The sequence below is a fragment of the Camellia sinensis genome, chromosome 1 (assembly GCF_055761805.1).
Source record: "Camellia sinensis isolate YWXY chromosome 1, ASM5576180v1, whole genome shotgun sequence".
Taxonomy (NCBI): domain Eukaryota; kingdom Viridiplantae; phylum Streptophyta; class Magnoliopsida; order Ericales; family Theaceae; genus Camellia; species Camellia sinensis.
Genome location: NC_138961.1, coordinates 82,181,072 through 82,187,592, shown reverse-complemented (window position 1 = coordinate 82,187,592; position 6,521 = coordinate 82,181,072).

Sequence of the window (6,521 nt, the reverse complement as noted above, 5' to 3'; positions counted from 1 at the left end):
ATGAAATAAACCACTACCAAGTAAATGTAAAATTGATTTCAAATGAGTTATGGTTTGATTGTAATATATTGCATTATCTAAACTAACTATACATATTTTATTTTGCAAAGCCCACTCATATAATACATTTCTTATTTCTACACCAAGCGAATGACCAGTATATGGAAGTTCAGCTAATCGAAATGAAATAATTTTATATTTAATTTCCAATCATTATCAATAAAAATGTGCAGTGATACATCGATATTCTAAACTATTATTTGACCACAGATCAGATGTCAAACAAACTCTTCCATTCAAAATTTTGAAGATGTCAAATAATTTACTTTTAATATCCTCAAATTTCAACATTTATTACTAGTGAATGTCCCGCTTATGCCCAAATGATTCACGAAAGTTTTGCACCACAAAAGTTTTTCAAGAAATATAATTAGAAACATGATTTTTTTATTTTTTAATAATATAATCAATTATAGAATTTTGTGCACGTACAAGATCATATGAAAATGTTTGCAAATGGCCAGTTGATGAAGCTTCTAATTGCATTTGACTTCTAATATCAGGTCGATGACTTTGTAAATGTTTGTTAGTATGCCTTTTTAAATGACTAGTACCTCTTGCAGATGCAACACTAAGTAAATATGCACAATAATTATATTTTGCTTTAAATGTAATTGTACCATCAAGATTATTTATAGATATTTTTTCAAAATATTCCCAAACACCACTAGTCGTACCCATAGATGATGATCCAGCTGTTGGAAGAGGAATATTAGGTACATTAGAAAGAGAATCAACATGTTCATATTGTGTAGAATATGCATCAATATCGACATAAAATTATGAATATTAGGATCCATAGTAATGTAAGTAAAATAATATATAAGAATTAACAATTAATTTAAATAATGAGTAAACAATAACAACTGATACATGTTAAGAAATAATTAATGTAAAGTAACTAATAAATTTAATTCAACTAATTAATGTTACTAACTGGCGAATGCGATATAAAAAATTAACTTCTTCTGACAAAAGTTGTTTCTTGCATAATTGTAATTGTCACTTAGGGATGAGACTCCAAAATTAATTGAGAGAGTCAAGAGTTGAGAGTTGAGAGAGATTGAGATTTTGAGAGAGAAAATTGTTTGTGAGAAATAAAATGGGAGAGGGGGATATTTATAGGAGTTTGGGAGGATGGAGCCAATTTGTAAATAAAAAGACAATTTGCGCCGCTTTGTGTTGAATGGTCATATGACCATTTTAATTGAATTCTCACTCTCTCTCTCTCTCTCTCTCTCTCTCTCTCTCACATACACACATATACATATACACACACACACACACACACACACACATATATATATATATATAACCATTGCTACATGCACAGCAGACATTGAATTCATTTTTTTTTCTTTTTTTTTTTTACCGTTGCTGCAGCATTTGAATATTTATTTATTTATTTATTAAATTTTGACCATTACTCAGTCAAAGAGTTGTTGAGGGAGGGAGTTTGGCCGGCAAGCTGGGGAATTTTTTTTTGAGTTGGGCTTCAAAATGACGGCCCAAGCCCAGTGTCCCGAGCTGGGCTCGGGCCCATGCTTAAACAGGCTAGGTCCACCTCTCAGACTGCCCATGGGCCTCGAGCCATTTTTACACCTCTAGTGGCTATTGTGCCCTCCATACAACAACCATTGTCATGCGGTTGATGGGCCTCATTTCAGGGTCCATTTAGATGATCCAAACCATTAACTTTTTAAGATACATTGAATAGAATATATCTATAAAAATCAAATTGATTAGACATTGATAGCACTTTCATCGAATTGCATTTGTATCTTAAAAAGAAAGGTAATGTAATTTGAAATATAAAATTGTATATAAATGCAATTCAATAAAAAGGCTATTGATATTCGATCTTTGATTTTTTGTAAGTATATTCTACTCGATATACCTTAAAAAGTAAATAATTCAGATCATCTAAATAGGTCCAAAATGAGGCCCGTCAGCTACATAACAGTGGCTGTTGTACGGGTGACACAACAGCCACCTTAATTCTTTCATTATAATCTAAAATTTAATAACCTGAAAACAGAAGCCAAAAGCATCATTTCCTAACTTTCAAATTTTTTATTTTAGCTTATTTAACTTTTTCTGCCTAATAAGGTGTAAGTAAAAACTGTACCACATAAACTGGTACATATTTCCAAAGTAATTAAAAAAAAAAACAAACAAACAAACAAAAACAAACAAAGAAACAAGACTTGACCCTTGTGACAAAATAAATTATAAATTTTTAATTTTCTCAATTTAAATTCTAATATTTTAAGGTGTTTTCAACCTAAACAATTTGCCTATTTTCGGTAAATAATGCCTTACTTGGAAACATGCTATTTTAGTAATTTTTTGCTAAAATATAAGGTAACAAAAGCTAGTGTGTTTGAAATGGTTTTTTGTCTTACAAAAATACAAAAAGTAGAAAGAAAATATTATCTTTAACTTTTTTTTGTATAATTTGTTGGCTTTTTGACATTTTTAGTGACTTTTTAGTTTTTACGCTAAGACATCAACTCCCCAAACGAGGCCCAAGTCAATTTATAGCTTAAGGAGAGGTGAAAGAACTATTTTGAGAAGTTGTTAAATGGGGAACATGGAGGTAGCTCAAAAAGGGAGGAAGTAGGCAATAATAAGGAAAATCAGGACTATAGGTTCTATCGTAGGATTAGGGACTTTGAAGTGGAGTTTGCACTTAAGAATATGAAATTGATTAAGGCTTTAGAACTTGATGATATATCTATAGTGGACACCTCATTTTTAACCGCCCGCAAGGCTCGAGCGCTTTTCCCGGTACACTCGATGATGAAAATGGTGTTGTGCATGGTTCTAGGTCTCAATGAAGAAGCCTTGTTTAAGCTTCGAAACAACCCCAAACCTTCTATATTCCCACTGATCATACCTAAAAAATTCACTTTTACATCTTGTGCCACCCTTTGTAGAGGCTGAAATAGAAAACAGGGGAATTCATTAAGGCCCAGCTGTGTCTCATTGAGGGCCAGCCGTGGTTATTGAGAACCGGCCGGGCCTTGGTAGCGAGAAACACTGTTCTGGGCAGGAGGCCGCCAGCTGTCCATTTTTGAAGATATTTATGATATTTCTGGCTCAAATTCTATATAAAGGACCACATACCTCTATTTTGGGGGTTGAACGATTGAGAAAAAGCCTATACACATAGAGAGAACTCCTTCTTCCTCCTTCTTCCATTGCAAGTTATCTTTGAGCTAAACTACCTACCTTGTATCGTCTATATACACCATACTCAACCTTGACTCATTATCTTAGAGCCTTGGTTGACCCTTGGGAAGCATAATTGAAGTTTGAGAGTGTGTCAAGAGTGAGTTTGATCATCAACCAAAGCTTACTCCATTTTGAGATGTATAACCTTGCAACTCTTGTTCTTGCTTTTGCTTACTTCATTTCTATGAATTTCTTGTATTCTTGGGCTGTTTTGCATCCATTTTAAGTGTTGGAACTTAGGTTTGGATAAGCTACCAAAGGTGGTAAGGTTAACACCCTTACTTGCACCTATTTTCATAGCTCAACCCTTGGTTCAGAGTTGAACTAAGGCCAAAAAACATGGTTTGAAGTCTTGAAATTTGAGGGGTTGGCCACCTCTCCTTGTTTTTGCGTACATAGCTTTATTGTCTTTACCTTTTGTTTAGCTTTTTGAGTTTTTTTCTTGCATTTTCAACCACTATTTTGGTTTATTAGATACTGTTTTAGGGCTGTCCTAATCTATTTAATTGATTCAAGCTTTGATTAGTTCCTTTATTGTAGCACAGGTCTTTGTACATAGCTTGTATTATTATGTTGTTCTTAGCTTTTGTTTGTCTAACTTTCACGTTAATGACCTCATTTTAAGAATCAACTTGCCATTCTTTTTTTTCCATTTGAGAGTTGTTTCAATCGGTTGACGGTTATTCAACCTATGAACTAGAGATTCACGTTTAATGGCTTAATGTCTACATAGATTCATTGTTAACGGCATAATCTCTCTTTCATGTTGAGAATTACTTCCTGTTTGACTCTTCTTTCCTTTTAGAGGACTTAATCATCACTTCGGATAAATGGACTAAAGAATGGAAATGACTAAGAGAATTGGTTTAAAAGCAACCAACACATATAAAGAAAATGAGTCATATTGCTTGGGCTTGGCCGGACGTTATGCCAAGTTTATCAAGTCAAGAGTGGTCATACGCTAATTCATGGCATTTTGATGATCCTTGAAGCGTCTCTACTTCCTTTGTTTGAGTTCATTCCATGATAAAGAGGGAGGAGTGGTCATATTTATTGCATTAATTGATTTTTGTCCAAAATTGTATCTGAAATCATCAAGAAATCAACTTTCTTATTGATGGTTTTGGAAATAATTCTAACCTTCTCTTGAGGCTTTCCCATGACACAAAATGAAGGAAAGGACAAACAGAGCTTGAACAACTCTGTCTGCACTGTTTTTACTTTAGAGCACAAAAATAGAGTTTTGTACAAAATTGAGGCACGACTAGCTTTCTTTAGGCCCGACCGGGCTTCATTAAGGGCCGGTCAGTCCTCAATGTTTGGTCAGCAGTGTATTTTTGCAGAAAACAGAGGGCAATGGCTGAGGTGAAACAGAGCAAGCCTGGGACAGACAGAGCTGTTCTTGAACATTGTGCATGTGCATGCATGGAACCCTTGCATATCCTCGCTTACATCATGATCATCATTATAATTAATTTATTCAATATTGTTTATTGTAATTAGTCTCATTAATTATTAATGTTGGAATTATTATTATCCCTATGTAATTGTTGTAGTTAATTAGTTTAATTAGCGAGTTTATTTGTCGTGGTTATCTTTGTTGTAATAGCATAGTTAGCTAGTTAATTAGCCTCACTTATTTGGTTTTGTGATAATTAGTTTAATTCAAACTTTTGGACCTTGATTCGTACCCTTTTGCATGAGGGCAATGTTGTAATAAGTTGTATGTCTTCCAACCCCACGTCTTTCTCCATTTTACTTACTTGCGTATGATGGTTAGTTTAGAAACATCACAATTTTTTTTAGCATACTCTATGTTTTGCATCCATTGTCTTACATACATCCAAGGCTCAGCTCATCATACTAGCCCAATATCGATGTTCAAAACTCATTACTTGAATACGTGATCTCTCGCATGTCTTGAATGCAATCATATGCCATGCTCATAGTCGAGCCTATAAAATACATAATATGTGCATTGTATTAGTCATATTGCATAAGTTAGGAACATGCATATTTTTTTAACTCTTTCACCTGTTTTGGCTTGGAGTACTAGGTGAGCTTTTATTGCTTTAGCATGTTGCATTGAATTTTTTTGTTGCCATGTCAATGCATAAATACCATGATGCTAATTGCTTAAATGATATAATTGTTTAAATGCCTGTGGATGAAGGCTAGTTGCTTGAATTGAGATGGCTTGATTAATGTCCATTTTAGCCCACTTTTTCAAGTGGCAAATTCACAAAATAATTTTGAAACAAAACATGAAATCAAGTGTTCCAAATCTTGCAAACTAGTCTATACCTTGTGTGCGCATCACATAGTAAAAATAGCTAATAAATCAAAACAAGAGCATATAATGTAAATAAAAAAACACATCATGATTAGTAGAGGCCGATCTTTGATCGGGCGAGTGGGGTGCTCAATTCATGACCTTTCCCTCTCGTACCTAAGTTCCCGAGCCGAGACATTTTGGTGATGACGGACTAATGGCCTTTGGCACAAGTCTTGAGTTTGCTATATTTCTCAAAAATATTTAGGCGGTGATTCTGTAATTTGGCAAAGCAGTCTATTTTTAGCATTTGATTCAAATATTGATTTTCCAAAAAGAATTGTTGGATTTGGACTCTTTTTTTTTTTTCACTATTTCACATTGCACTTGTGAAAATCAGATTCAGAACCACAAGTGGAGTTCGAACTGTAGGGCTATTAGTCTTTCGAAAGGATCGCGAAAAGTTAGGCTACACCTATTGAAGCGTGAAAATGTTTGGGTAAGAAGGAGGTCGTTTGGTTGACTAGGTTATTTAGCAAGATCTTGTTAACTAAGAAAATATCAGAAGAGTGGATGAAGAGTATTTTAGTACCAATATATAAGACTAAAGGAGATGTCTAGAATTGCAACAACTATAAAGGAATCAAGTTAATGTGTCACACAATGAAAGTGTGTGAGAGAGTGATGGAACGCCGATTGCGTGATATAACCGAGGTGTCAGAGGATCAATTTGGGTTTATGCCTGGTAAGTCAACAATGAAAACTATATATCTTTTGAGGAGAGTAATAGAAAAGTATAGAGAAAAGAAAAGAGGCATTCATATGATTTTTATCAATCTTGAGAAAGCATATGATAGAGTACCTTGGGATATAATTTGGTGGGTATTAGAGAAGAAATGGGTGATAAAATGTTACATTGATGTGATTAGGGATATGTATAAAGGTGTGGTGA